Below are 15,744 nucleotides of genomic sequence, written 5' to 3'. Positions count from 1 at the left end.
CGGCCAGGTTCAGACGTTGAAAAAGGGTCTGTCTTTTCCCAGCCCCTCCATCCATACCCCCCCTTTTTTTTTTAAAAAAAAAGAAATAATTATTCGACGCTCGTCCTAATTTTCTCTTCTCTGCAACTTGTCCGGCGTGTCTTGGATGGACATGGTTTGTTTGTTCAATGCACAGCATCGCTTTCCCTTTGGGGGCATTCCGGGAACGAGATGGTTGGTAGTCTGGGGCGCGGGGCTGGGTGGGGGGGGAGCTCATTGGTTCTGGATGGGAGAAAGAGGAGAATCCAGCAAACAGGTGCCTTGCCTGCTTGCAAGTTGTGGCGGAGTGCCGCACCACAAAAATCAGGGTGGGACATTGACCGCATTCACCGTGTTCTGGAATTCTCCCCCTTCCCAAGTGTAGAATCTTTTCTTCCTCTCCCTCTTTCTCCCTCCCTCTCTCTCTCTCTCTCTCTCTCTCCCTCTTTCTCTCTCAAAATGGTGAATTAAAACTAATAGTTTCTGGCCATCTCTTGGTTGTTTTGCAGGTGGCTGTTAGGGGCATCTGTAGAATTGATCTGTGGAGTGCCAACATTTTGAGATGGGGAGGCAACTGGACCTTTTTAAAATGAAATGACATTACTGTAATTTACAAGCCCTGTTTTTAGCACTTTGAGGCTAAGTTCTCACAATGCGTTGCCTTACATTCTGTCGTTTTCGGTACTCCAGCTTTTTAAAAGATGTTCAACTGGGTCGCTACCTAGGAGGAGAATCCTGTTAGTGGCCATGTACATTAAGACCCACAACTCTTGTACTAGAATGTGTATTCCCCCCCCCCCCTTATGCCCCTTATTAAAACCTTAGCTCATGTGTGAAGATTTTTTTACAAATACAGTTTACATCAGCTGCGTGTGTTGGCTGGGGGGGGAAGGCAATGCATTTTGCATATGGATTCTACTGAATGGGTGGATCTGTTGCCCACAGTTGGATAAGCAAACAGTCCCAACACAACAGTCCTGTTTTCCAAACTGCAGAGATGTTTTGCAGACAGTATGGTGCCATTCTCACCACTTTCTGGCAGAAATGATGCAGCAAAAAGTGCTCTGCAGTGTAGTCTGTCAGGTTACTCCTCGCGTGAGAGCAGCCGTTTCTACCATATTGGTTCCAGTGAACATGGAATGCAAGCTAGGTGGAGTTATTAAGTCTTAATCAAAGCTTTGCCAGTAAAAAGAATAGTCTTCCTCGTCACATATAGGGCAATGATGGACGAAAAGCAAGGAGAAAACTCTTACTATTATATATCACAAATGTTAACGGAACAAGGCCTTCCCAGGTAATTCTTGTTTTGAGCAAGAAGCACCTAATGGTTATGAACTCTCAAAACATTTTAAGGAGTTTCAGGAAATAGCATTTATTTACCTTGTTTAATTTATTTCAAAATAGATTCCTGTAGTACCTGAGCCAAAGCCCTTATGTGAGCCAATTTACGTTATCTATATATACATAAAGTTGCCGGTCCTTTGTTAAATATGAATCCCAATTGTTTATTGGTTTCCCCATTTTTTTTTCTTTTTAGAAAATAGTCGTATAAAAGATATATGATGCATTTTGGATGCTGCAGCTCATTTTGATGCATCAAGACCAAACCTCTTATGAGATTAAACAGAATACCTTTAGCTCTACACTGGTTTTTCTGAAGCATTCAACGATAGCACGTAGACGATTTAAAAACATTTTCTCCCATATTTTGTGGAGCAAAACACGCCCATTAAAATGCTAGGTTTTTGAGATGTGCGGAAAAAAAAATCAGACCAAGATAAATCACTTCAGGATTTTTTTCCCCTACCTTTAATATAAGGTGTACAATTTAATGGAAAAAGAAACTGAAATCTTTTATGGGGGAAAAAATAACAATAAAATGTACAATATAATTGCATAAGTATACCAACCCTCGTTTTAGTAAGGCTGTGGCTGTGTTCAGAATTAACCAATCACATTCAAATCGATGTTAAATATTAGGACACACCTGCCATTGATTAAAGTGATCAAGCCCATACAAAGTTCAGCTGTGGAAGTGGGAGTTTTCTGATATTTACTCAGTTGTCTCAGAAGCCATAGTCTGCAAACAGTTTACAAAGCGTCAAAGGGATGTCATTTATTGGAAGGTATCAGTCAGAAGGAGGATACTAAAAATTTCCAAGGTATTGGATATACTTTACCATGGAATACGTTGAAGACAGTCATCAACAAGTGAAGAAAATATGGCGCAACAGTTCTTGGAACAGAATATCCCTCCAAACTTGATGAAGAAGCAAGAAAACTGGCTCAAGAAACTGCCAAGAGGCCTAGAGCAACATTAAAGGAGCCGCAGGAAAGTCTGGGAAGTATTGGTTGTGACAACAATCTCCTGTATTGTCTGTATGTCTGGGCTATGAGGTAGCGGTAACAAGACTTACCAAGAAAAACATCCAAGCCCATCTACATTTTGCAAAAACCTACATTGGGTCTGACAAAAGCATGTGGCAAAAGGTGTTAGGGTCTGATGAGACCACAGTTGAACATTTTGGCCATAATTCCAAAATGTATGTTTGGTGCAAAAACAACACTGCGTATCACCAAAAATACACCGTACTCACGGTGAAGCATGGAAATGCTTCATGATTATGCTTTGTGACTGCTTTTCTTCAGCTGGAACTGGTGCTTTAGTCAAGGTGGAGAGACTTATGAACAGTTCCAAATCTCAGTCAAATTTGGCACAAAACTTCCAGGCCTCTGCTAAAATGCTGCAGATGAAGAGGAATTTTAACTTTCAACATAACAATAACCCAGGGCATAGTTCCAAATCAACAACAGCAGCAAAAAAATGGCTTCACCAGAAGAAGATCAAAAGTTATGGAATGGCCCAGCCAGAGCCTGGACCTGAATCCAATTGAAAATCTGTGGGGTGACCTGAAAAGAGGGCTGTGCACAGGAGATGCTCTCACAATCTGACAGACTTGGAGCACTTTTGCAAGATGTCCATGCTAACAGGCTACCCTGAGAGACAGAATGCTGTCATAAAATCAAAAGATATTTCAATGAAGTATACGTTTAAGGGTGTATACATACAACCACCTTATTTTATAGTTTTTATTATTTCCCCCTAAAAGGTTTCAGTTTTAAGTTTCAATTGAATTGTACAACATATATTTTATATTAAAGGTAGAAAAATTCTGAATGATTTATCTTGGTCTGACTTTTTTTGCACCTCAAAAATGCTGGCCTTTTAACAAGGGTGTGTGGATTTCTTACATCCACTGTATATTTTTTGCTATTGTTTTGTACACTCTGGATTTAATTTACCTCTCATGAGTAATCTCCACGAGAATGGTGGAGATGACTTTTGTTTTTTAAAAAAGGCTACGGCACTGTAACGATATCTACCTTTTTCTCATGAAAACATTTTTTTTTTCTGAGATGGGTAAGGCTTACTTTTTGTGCCTGACACCAAGTTATATTTTTATGAATTTGGCGGAGGTTTGGACCCACATAAATGCTTCCCTAAGACTCCCCATTTTAGCCCATGGCAATCAACGGGCCTTGCATCCAAGTAAACGTGCAAAACTGTATAGTAGCTGATTAAAAATACCTATTCCCTTCATAGTTGATTATGCCTGCCTTCTGATGGACCAATGAGCGCTTTGCCTAAATCAAACATTTGCACACTCTTAATCTCTATTAACACGTTCCACCATGCATAGGGCAACGAGTGGCAGATGAAGTTTGGCTGGTTCTCTCAGTTCTGTTCTTGACATTGGGCACGGTGCCACACTCTAAGCCAACACATTAAATACAGGTCTCCAGGGGAAAGTCTTCGTATGCACAACTCTAGGTTTGATTAATTCCATTCCACATGATGAAGCCGGATTTGATCAGGTTACCAGCTGCTCCAAAAGTATATGCGTAATGCTGTGCAGTACAGGTGTAGCATTATCCTTTGGAGATACCCATTTGTCATGATTTCGTTAAATGTGATTTGATGGTGTGTTCTGCAGTAAAAACATACGGAATCTAATTTGACTGTCTGAACTTTCCCAGAAGTCCAACTTTTAATTCAGTACGGCCCCCAGATAATGCAACTTACCCTGTGGATGACTACTCACGCGTAAAATTCCTATTTATCTTTAACAGGTTAGATCAGGAGTCTATAGACTTGGCAACTTTGAGACTTAGGGTTTTCAACTCCCAGAATTCCTCAGCCAGCCATGCTGGCTAGGGAATCCTGGGAATTGAAGTCTTAAAAGGTGCCAAGTTTGGAGATGCCTGGATTAGGTTCCCAAGAAGGACCTCATGTTTTTACATTCTTTCAGTAGAGCCAGGGATAGGGAACAAGCTATTATACATCTATTAAATAAAAACACACAACTTTATTAATTCTCATATCAGCTTGAACCTGCTTTTCTGTAGTTTTGTTCTATTAGTTTTGCCAAAATGGACACAAAGTCCAGATCTTCCTTAACAAAAGTCTTTTAGATAGTCTAACAACTTAGAGACCACTACATTTCTCTCTTCAGTTGTCTTCTGCAATTTTTTAAAAAAACTATTTTTCATTGGACTTGGCTAGATAGCCTCCTCTGCTTTTTCCAATGTATTGAGAAGTCTGTTGTAGACTGCAGTGCCCAGAATCTGGGTCGGTCCTGAGATGTTTATTTCCCCTGATCTGGATTCAGTGCTTTTGTGAATGTATCTCAAAATTGTATTTGCCTTTTTAGCAATGGCATCAGACTTCAGGCTTCTTTTCACAGGTATTAGGGCCAAGGCAAATCTCTCCCATTCTGTATTTGTGCCTTTCATTGTTCTTTTCCCCCTTCCTCAGATGTGGGACCTTCTGTCTTCCTATGTGCCAGTCACTACTCCCACTTATGCCCTCTCTGCCAATTTTGTGATAATCTCCTGCCCCCCTATATCCAGCTCCATAACAAAATTGCACCGGCCAGGAGTAGAGCTCTACGCATAATAGCATTCTCATTCACCCCAGCAATGACTCTATTTAACAGCTGTGTTATCTAGCCAATAATCTACCATTTTAATAATCAGGGTGTCCTTAAGAGAGGTTTTGGCAAATGCTTTGCTGCGGTCAAAATATACTGCGTCTATAGCATTCCACCAATCTATTAAGCTACAGGTAGTCCTCGGCTTATAAGAAGCGACTTAGTGACTGATCACAGTTACAGTGGCTCTAAAGTTAGTGACAGTTTTTCGCACGTATGACAATTGCAGCATCTCCATGGTCACATGACCAAAATTCAGAGCTGGCTCGTATTTATGATGGTTGCCGTGTGTGTGATCCCGTTTTGTGACCTTCTGACAAGCAAAATCAATGGGGAAGCCAGATTCACTTAACAACTGTATTCCTAATTTAACAACTGCAGGGATTCATTTAACAACTGTGGCAAGAAAGGTGGTAAAATGGGGCAAAATCCACTTCCTTAGCAACATAAATTTTGGGCTCAATTGAGATAAGCTGAGGACTACCTGTATTAACTGTCAAAATAGTAAATGATTTGTTGGCTCTAAGCCCATATTCTTGTTAATTGTTGGAAGCCTAAGCAAGTGCTCACTAACATGATATTTAATAATCTGGTCCAATACCAGAATAAATGTTTTTCCTTTTTTTCCTTATGAAGCGACATTTCTATATCTTTCCTTATGAAGAGACATTTCCATATCTTTCTATCTTCCAGATACATATAAACCAAGTTCATTTTGTTCAAGTTTTTGATTTTCTTTTTGAAGACATGATCGGTTCTATCCAACTACGACTTTTTCTTTTTCTTCTTTTTCCCCTTCTAGCCTCTTCCTTTATTTAATCGTTTGTAATTCAATCCTCCCCAAACCATTTCAATATACTTTTTATATTAATCAGCCTCCATCTCTTCTTTATGCTTATTGCCACTGTATTTTGCGTATGAGTAATTGAGGTATATTAAAAGATAGTCTACTTTACTAAGATTATTCTAGCAAACTAGTAAAAAAGCATTTCCTTTTCTCATATAAGGAAACACCAAAGTTTACATACTTTACAATTAAATGTATGCATTGGTTTCCTTAATCATGACAAGACTTTTTATCCAGATTTAAATGTTTGAACTAATCTTGACCATTTAACACTGCAGTTCTGTGCATCTACAGAAAGCAAGCAGTAGCAGTTAGGCTGAGGAAACCTCCCTCCCCAAGTTTCATTATCTCGGTTAATCCACGTTAAACCACGGCTTGTTTATTCGTGGCTTATGGAATAGATGACAATTGGTGCATAAACGGCTGAAAAACCCAAACCACATTAAGGCTTGCTTAGTGCTATCGCATGAGATGAAATGGTTTTTTTTAATTTAGTCAAGCATGCATTTGTTAATAAATATAAGTATAAACATGATTATTAACACATGAAATAGATACGAATAAAAGGGAACATTAAGACAGGGACGGGAGGCACGTCGGTTTGTTGTTGCGTTCCTTGCCGTCGTAGCCCATTGTATCTCTGGGTTTGTGCTTAAATCTTATTTTTGCGACCCACTGTATCGGTGTCGGGGGTGGGGAGGTGGGTGGGACCGTGGGACGGGAAAAAGTGGCATGCACGGAATGATTGCATTAGAGTATAATAAAATAAATCAGTGCATGGTTGGTATTACTAATAAAGACGCCATCCGCGTTAGTTACCCTGACCCTGGTGCAAACTGTCAGAAACCTTTCGGAAGGCAAGGAAAAAAGACCATGGTACTGCTGAATTAGATCTACCGGGCAGTGGATCTAGCCCAGCCTCCCCACAGAGCCTTTTTTTGGCGGGGCCGGGCGGGGTTTGCAGAAGGAGACGGGCGTCCCTTTCGGCTCTTTTGTCCCGCTCAGCCCCTCTGGTGGCGCGTTCCATTAGCAGCCACCGGCGGGGGGGAGGAGGGAGGGAGGGATGAAGGAAGGGAAGGCGCGCCTAAAGATCACAAACAGCGAGTCTTGGGGCGGTACCAACTCGCGTAGTAAGTGACGAGGGAAAGGAAAAAAAGAGGGCGGTCCCGGCGCCTTAAAAGTTGTAGCCGCGGGCGGTGTTTCGATTGGCTCTTTCGACGACGAGGGGCGGGGACGGAGCGTTGACGGGCAGCTTTCCCGGTCGCGCCCCCTTCTCTCTCTTTCTCTCTCCCTTCCCCCACCCCTCCTCCCCTTCCTCCTCTCGCTTCGCTTTGGCAGTAGGAGGCCTGGACTGGCCTGCTCGGTTCTCGGCGCCCTCCCGTCTTCTTTTTCGGCCAGGTGGGTTGAGGTAGGTAAGGGAGCCACTGCGGCCGTGCTCGGCTCTGGGAGTCGTCGGTACGGTTCTCTGGAGGGCAAGCCCCCCCCCCCCTTCCCGCCCTTTTTTCAGCCGGGGGGGCTTGGGAAAAGCTGACCGGCGGCGCCCCCCTCGCTTTCTCTGGGTGTGGGCTGAGGCGGTTGGGGGGGCGAAGAGGTGGGTCGTGAGAAGGGGAAGGGGCGCCCACGAAGCCTCTCATCCGCTCCCGTGGCTCTTGGGGTGGACTACAACGCCTATCCTTCCCGGCCAGCCGCTCCTTACGTTGGGTGGGGGATAATGGGCGGTTTTATACTCGTAAGAGCGTGGAGGGGGAAGAGGAGAGGGAATGATAAGGGGACGAAACCCGCGTTTAGGGGATCGAGGGAGGGAGTGCACGTGAGAATGGGAGCCGACACCTCCCCCACCCACCCACCCCTTCTAAGGCGGGTCAACTCCGGTTTGAAGACCGACATTGAGTCAGTCATACAAGCCAGGATGGAGAAAGTTCAAGCCTTTCCCGCTCAAAGGCCTACCTCTCGGGGTTGTTGTGTGTCTGGGAAATAAGGGCGGAGGGGCATGAACCAACTTGTGGCTGTGGGAGGTTGGTGGGGGGGCTCATATAAATAAATGGCTGCCTGGTCTTTGGAGCGCATACACAGTAGTCGAGACTGTCGGTCCCAAGAAGAGGCTGGTGCGGGGTTGTGGTTGTGCGGGGTTGTGATGAAAAGCCAGAGCAGGAGACAGTGTGAGCTGTGTGTCTTTAGGAGTGGGCAGAAGGAGGGGAACTAGGAATTATAAAGTTATCATCAGGGCAATGCTGTGCATTTGCAACTGGTTGGTTCCTTTTGTCTGTCATTCTTTTCCCGTGGTGTTCAAAGCGTTACTCATCCCTTTTCCCAGGAAAAGAGGTAGCTCTGTCTCTTAAGTATAGGTAGTCCTCAACTTACAATGGTTCATTTAGTGGCTGTTTGAAGTTATAGCAGCACTGAAAAAGGGGGAACTTAACAAATGTGTTTTTCATGCTTAACAGCCGTCGCAGCATTTCCGTGGTCATGCGATCCAAATTCAGAGGCTTGGTCATTGGTTCGTATTTATGAGGGTCTGCAGGGTCCTGGGGTCGTGTGCGGGATCTCCTTTTGTGACCTTCTGTCTGACAAGCAGAGTCGGTGGGGGAAGCCAGATTTCCATAACAGCGGAGTTATTCACTTAACAACTGCAATGATTCACTTAACCACAACCGTGGCAAGAAATGTCGTGAAATGGGGCAAAACTCGCTTAACACATTTCTCACTTAGCAACATGAATTTTGGGGTCAATTATGGTCGTGAGTGGAGGACTACCTGTAAACAGTTAAAATAGGGAGAATTGTAAAATGTGTGATTGCTGTAATTCTTTGAAGTGTGGCTGAAAGAGCATTGGGAACCTATTGAATTAGCTTGACATGGCTGGGTGTGAGCAATCCGGCTTGCTGTGCCATCTTGAGACATTTTTAGTAGGTGAATGCTTGAGGACAACGAGAATGGTTTGGGTTAAGAGTCGAGGTTGACTAGACTGAGTAAGACATCTGTCTACAGAAATACTGGTTTCAAAATGCTAGATGGCTGTCATACACTTAAAACCAACAACTATATGTGCAGTGTATGTTTGTTGACTTTACTCCATTAGTAGACATGACTGCAATACAACAAGGGGGGGTGCTATGTGTGAAGTTGTCTTTACTGTTCTGAAAAATCAAAGTGTTTGAGGCTTGTGGCCAATCTTGAGGTGTGGCTTGCATCTTAAAAATTGTGGAAATCTGTCATATTTTTAAAAATCTCATATCTGAGTTACATCTGAACCATCGAATTACAGATAATATTTTTAAGATGCTTAACCTTTCTATTATATTTTTGAAAACAACTTTATAGCAAACAACAGTGATACAATCAAAATAAAAAATGAGAATATGTGTGTGTGTGGTGTATAATAGAGATAAAATATTTATTAAGATTACACGGCCCTTTTTTAAAGTTTTGGTTTGTATTTTGCTTTGCATGATTTAAAGCTATTCTGGAACTACTGTTTTCCAATTAAAATACATGAAAAAACATGAACTATCTCATAACTCTAGTAATTTTACAGGGTTTTTAAAAATACTTTCAACATGTTTTAATTTCAAAAATAGTGTTATAATGGCTTGTTGCAAGATGTTTGCTTTTAGGTCTGGTTATATGTGGAAACATGTATTTGTACCATGAAATTTTGGGTCAAATTGATGCTTAAAATATTGCAGTCATCATTCATGTGGAGAATGACATTCTTGTCTGTTATATGTGTTGCATCCATGCTGAGTCACAGCAGGCCATTCTGCACATAAGGGTTTTCTGAAGTTAGAATATTTTATCCTGCTAAATTGGTATAAATATTTATTAAGGCTATTCAATATTGGCTTCCTTGCTCCCAAGGGCTTCCCACCTAGAGATAGCTCAGTATTTCATTTATTAAAAATTTTTATACTACACTTACATGTCTAATGAGTAAATGCTTTGGTATTTAACAGAATTGGTAGTAATATAAATTAAAGTAGTACTTTAATCCAAAAGAAAGGGGATAGCAACCAAGTAACACAAATAGCACTGTAGCAAATAAGAAATTGGTATGTCACAGATATTTAGATGATCACAGTGGCCTTTTAAAAGAAAATCCCCTAATACCTAAAATCCAGCCAAACAGAATTTCCATCTTGATTATGCCGTATTCTTCCTCTGGAAAGATAGCATACTTGACTATTTCAGAGAACTTTTAGAAGCACCTGATTAATTTTTTCTAGCTAATGTTTAGAAATTGCCTCCTTTGAACGACCAGAGAAAAGAATATTTTGCAATCAAAGATTTTTTGTTGAATTCTGGGCAGGTACTATATTAGAAGTAGAGAATGGCATCGTGAAATTGGGAGCATGGAACACAGCAATGCTGTTACTCTGATTGCAATATTTGTGATAGCTCCAAATGTAGGATTGGGTGGAGTTATGGTTATATTTTACAACTACAGTTGAGCCTAAAATCTGTGTTGCTAAGCAAGGCTGTTGTTGAGTTTTGCCTCATTTTATGACATTTTTTTTGCATTACTGCAGTTAAGTTAGTTATATGCTTGTTAAATGAGTCTGGCTTTCCCACTGACTTTGCTTGTCAGAAGGTCACAAAAAGTGATCACAAATACGTACCAGTTACCAATTATCCCAATTTTGGTCACATGACTGTGGGATGCAGTGGTATAAGATTGACAAATGCTCATAAGTCACTTTTTCAGTGCCATTGTAACTTTGAATGGTCACTAAATGAATAGTTTGTAAGCCAAGAACTATCTGTAATTATCAATTCAGGGAGTGCAGAAACTGGGAATGAGAAACAGTTTGAAATTAAAATGGGAAAGAACCAGGTTAAAATAGGGGGTATTTTTTTAGTAAAGGGTGAAATTAAATAATATGACTTCAAGTCCCAAAAATGTTTTTCAAAAGGCAACTTTTAGTTCTCAGAAAGTTGCTTGGATTAGAAAAGAAACATTTTCAAGGAAGAGAAACCAAGTAAGTCCAGTTGCCTTTTGAAAAGCATCTTTGGAACAACCATGACCTGGATGACTGAGAATCTCCATAGACAATAGGACTTCAAGCTAATACTTGCATACATAAATGATAGGAGGATGGTATTACATTGTGTCAGACTGATTTTACATTCAGGGTTTTGGAACACATAGTGCATGGTGCCCTATTTAGGGAAGGGATGCTGTGTGCAGGTTACCCATTTCTGTTTTATTGGCCCTGACAATGTGGAAGCTAGTAATGCTTAGAAATAGTGGGGTGGGGTAGAAGGTCCTATAGTTTATGAGGCTAGAACAGCAGCCTCCTCCCCCTTTAGAATTGATGTGCTGTTAAGCTTTTCTAAAATGTATTGGTTGACCTAATATTTGATTTTAGTTTTGGACGGTAGCCTTATTTAATGGGCTTTTTAGACAGTTAATTGCACTATAGCTATACAATTAACGATCTGGTTGTTGGAGGGAGGGTTGCACAAAGTCCAGACATTTTCACTCAGAGAAGCCCTTCAGTTTCAAGGTATTTGTGGTTGTTCCTCTTCCCACTTTTCCAAAAAATATTTAATACAGTTTGAGGGTTAGAACAAGGCTATGTAATTGTCACAGTCACTGTTGAATAGATAATTCTGGCAATTAAAATACAGTGTAGCGTTTTTCATATATGTAGCCAAAAAACCATAGCTTTAAAAGAAAAATCTGTATTGAAATTGCCAAAATATACAAACCCCTCCCCCCCCCCTTTTTTTTTTTTTGAAGAGGCCTTTCCCTGGGTCCAGTACCTTTAGGCAACTAGCTATAACCCATTCTCCAACCTTTATATTTCAAGGAAAGATTTTTCAGAAAGTGATGGGGGTAGTAAATGCAGAGCACCCTCATAAAATAGTTTGTCTGGATCCCCGATAGTCTGAATTCAGACCTGATACAGGACCAAAACAGCATTGGTCATTCTGGTTGATAGTCTTTTTTGAGATCTGGATGGGGACATTGTGCCCCTTCTGGTCTGTTTAGATATCTTGGTAACTTTCAGTCCTGTCAACCATAGTATCCTACTGAATTGGCTGCAGGTAGGGAGTAGCATAATTGCATAGTACTTCCCCTCCTTCCTAAGTGGGCAGTCCCAGGTAATGGAGGCAGAGAGTTCAACCTAACGATTGTTCTGTATTGAGTACCACAGGTTTTAGTCTCTGGCAGTCCTCAAGTTTAACATTTATATTAAGTGAAGGCGAAGTCATTCAGTTTGGGTTGTGGTGCCAGCAGTATGCTCATCTCTATCTGGTCTTTGCTGGAGATCTTGTGTTGATCTTGTCTCAGCATCTGAATTGCATGGGAAGAAAGGGGGATTGCATGGGAAGAAAGTAGCCAAAATAGAAACCCTGCAAGATGTGAAAGTGCTCTTTGTGGAGAAACTCGTTTGGCTCTTTATTGGCTTTGAGGGCTTCAGACAGGGTAGATTCCCACCTGGAGGAACAGGTTTTCCTAGACTTGCAATTATTGTTGGATAGGTAGGCAGACACTCGCTGGTGCAGGGGTTGTCCAAGAGCTGGTGTAACAATGACAACAGTTACCCATGTCTTTATCGCTCTAGGATACACCCTTTACATGCGGTTGCTTTTGAAGACTGCTCAGAAGAACTATTTTATTTATTAAACAAATTTATATAGCCTTCTAACTAACACATTAGTGACTCTGTGTTAGTCTTTCATCATTCAAAAAAATCTCACCATGTATTAAAATCCATAAAAAAAAACCCCACCCCCCATTGCAGCTCATTGCAGCAACAACACAAATCAGTCACTTGATTGGCTCCATCTTCATTAGTACATTAGATATAGCAGCCCATTTATTAAGAATGAAACCTGCCATGATCTTATAACCCTGGTCTTGTAGGCTGTGCACATTGGTTGGTAGTAAACTTGGAATTACAATTGAAAATGCTGGCTGCTATTGGCACAGCCCTTAATCGCTTTGCGCCTGGATACCTGCAGAAGTTCCTGCTTCAAGTAAAACTGATCCGTCTAATATGTGTGTCCTGAACTGGAATATTGAGTCCCCCTATCTAAGGTCCAGAAGAAGAGGGAGACAATTTTATCATTTTAATTGGTAAAGTGGTCAAATCAAAGCCTGGATCTAATTCCCTTTTGGACGCTGTGAAGAAATTTGGAATGGGCTGTGCCACAAGAAAGCCTTTAAATATCACATCCACAAAAAATCTGCTTGGAAGAGTATGAAAGAATTCTTCCCAGTCCATGACAGAGACTGGTAGAGAGTTAATAAGAAATGTCTACTTCAGGTTCGTTCTTCAGATGGGGACAATACCAACTATTAGACCTGAGGGTATACTTACTTTTACTACGGAAGGAAGTGACATATCTGTTAATTTTTTTGTTGAATTAATGATTAGAAAATTAAATTTTCATAGTTTTTTTTTTTTGTTCAATTGCTTCGCTTTTATATACTACCTCAACGAAGATAAAATATTGATAGGCCCACATACATTGAAAAAAAAATTACATGAAAAAGCATTCTTTGCTTATAACTGTATGTGGAAGAGTTCCCATTTAAAACTGCCTTTTTCAGATACTTGTAGGGGAATGAATGAAAGTAATAGCATAAATGTTGGAAATTCATAGAAACACTGTTTGAAAACATGTTCAGATTTGTTCGATTTGGGGAAATGTTTGTGTTACATGGAGGGTCATTCTCACTCAGTTGACTTCTTAGCTTCCTGGTGTTACTATACAAAGCATCTTGCTGGGCCTGCTGTGTCCAGGCAAACACCCATCGTGCCCTTTAGTTTCAGACAAGATATTACAAAACAAATTATCTGTTCATAAGAGCCTCTATTGGATATTATGCATGAAAATTCTTTAATGTCTGTTGCAATCATAGTTCATCTGAAAGATTTATGTACAGCTGTTCTGCTGTGACTACCTGCCAATCTTGTTGTGATACAGTAGGATTCTATTAGTGAAGATGGAGTTGAAATGATTTGAAGAAAAAGAGGAGACTCAAATACTGGGATTGGTTTCCAATAAGTTAATAGGAAGCAAAGTATTTGTTGGCTTCTCAAATTGATACAGCATAATAACAAAGCTGGAAAAGGATTAGATAATGCTGATTTATTTTAAAGCAGCTGAAAAAGCAGCTTAAATCCATCATCATAGATCATTTTAATAGAGATGCCAAGATACTTTTAAAAATTAGGTAAGATTATGAAAATACCCAATTTGTTGTAATATGATTATGATTTTCAGTTTAAAGTTGTGGGGAAAAGAGACTGAAATAGTGGAATCATGTTTCATAATTTATTCTTGCCATGAACTTCATTTTGGATGTGATGTTAGTTTTTTTTATCCTGAGCTTTTTAATTGCTATATACCAGAATTGATAATAAATTTTAGTGTAATATAACATTTGTATGGTTTTGAATAGCCTTCAGTAGCAGTGGCTTCAAAGTGAAGCATTTATATCCCATTAATTTTGGTGGGAGAGTTAACTTCTTTTTTACCATTCCACATATAATATCATTCCAAAATTCTTACATCTGTTATACCATTTCTACAATGTCTACTGAAGATACATGCAGACTTTGAAGAAAACCACTCAAAGGACTTGCTACGGTTTGTAGGAAACATTGCTTTTTTAATATAAAGGAAGGTGGTTTGAAGTGAGTAGCTAAGTTTTGATACAGCTTTATTCTAAAATTATGTAAAATAGATTGTTGAACAATTCCAGTAGGAAATACTCCAATCCAGCTCAGTTTTGTTAAAGAGAATCTTTCCTTTTTAGCCTTTCCTTTCCCAATAAATATTTGTATCTCACAAAAGACTAAAACAGTTTAAGCAGCTGAACTTTATATTTTTGATTTGTTAGCCCCCATATACTTGTTTTTTTATTCCTAACAAACCTCTGAAGGAATTTTGATACAACTTAACATTTCTGTACTTAAACAGGACTTGTTTTGCAGGATGTAGAGATGGTAACCTGAGGCATACAATGCCTCAAAATTAGCAGGGCTTCTTCCTTTGTTTGGAGGAATAATTTTGGCTGATGAAGAGCTATTAAACTGAAAAGTGACAAGTGGCTTGAAAACTTTAACTTAATAAAGTTATTATTGCCCCAGTATGAATTTTAAATTATGGGTAATGTTCCAGATATGCACCCTGGAGTTCAGGTGATAGGAGCATTACTCTGGTGACCAACATATTAAGTTATGAATCCGGAAATACCTGATTCAAATGTCACTTTAGCTATGAAATCAGTAAATGGTCTTAGGCAAGCTACACACTCCTTTAGCTAACCTCCAACTACAATGCATGGATAATATAGGCTGCTTTAGGAATTGCTAAGATAATGGTGGAATTCATAGGGTTCTTGAAAGCTCTTTCTAAAGGCTGCAGCATGTAGATTTAACAAAAAAAAATCTTTTAGTAATAAATACTATTGAACTGCTTCACGTCACAGTGTTAAAGAAACATGTCAAATATTTTGCAATATTTTATATATCCGTTACAGTCTCTTGCAGATGACCTTTAGTTTGCATTAAATTTAAAAGGGAATCCATAAAACAAGCATTTAAAAAGTAGTGATAATTTTTTTCCAAAAAGTTAAACAAAACCCACAATTTTCTGTTTCACCTGCAATAACTTCTTTTTTGATTCCTAGTCCAGTACAAGTAATTTACTTTGTTATATTGAGTAAGTTACTTATTTGAGCAGAAAGAACCCTGATATGTTTCCGTTCAGTCTTGTTTCCTCATCCAATAATGTGGCAATGAGTCAACAATATGAGGAATACAAGGGTAGATTTTTGTCCTCCAGCCGTAGATAAAATATCTAACTATGGCAAAATCTGTTGAGTTCGGACTCCTGGCAAGATTCCTTATTATCTCCAGTTAGTTTGGG

General features: G+C 39.9%; 1 protein-coding gene across 4 annotated transcripts in view; it reads left to right on the top strand.

Moving 5' to 3' along the window:
- The window catches only part of GNB4 (G protein subunit beta 4), a 37,129-nt gene that overhangs the window by 1,196 nt on the left and 20,189 nt on the right, over positions 1 to 15,744 (top strand). Inside the window, exon 1 of one of the 4 annotated variants that reach the window (XM_026705728.2) lies at positions 7,073 to 7,264. The exons of 2 other annotated variants lie outside the window; for them this stretch is intronic. The gene's annotated coding sequence lies outside the window, so the exon portion shown is untranslated. Of the gene's footprint in view, positions 1 to 7,072; positions 7,265 to 15,744 lie in introns of those variants that run through there. One more of the 4 variants, XM_087933506.1, reaches the window with a different exon arrangement.

Source organism: Pseudonaja textilis, chromosome 4 (assembly GCF_049901715.1).
Source record: "Pseudonaja textilis isolate UNSWEBS1 chromosome 4, rPseTex1.2, whole genome shotgun sequence".
NCBI lineage: Eukaryota > Metazoa > Chordata > Lepidosauria > Squamata > Elapidae > Pseudonaja > Pseudonaja textilis.
The sequence above is the reverse complement of the archived record's forward strand: the minus strand, read 5'-3'. Positions and strand labels throughout refer to the sequence as shown.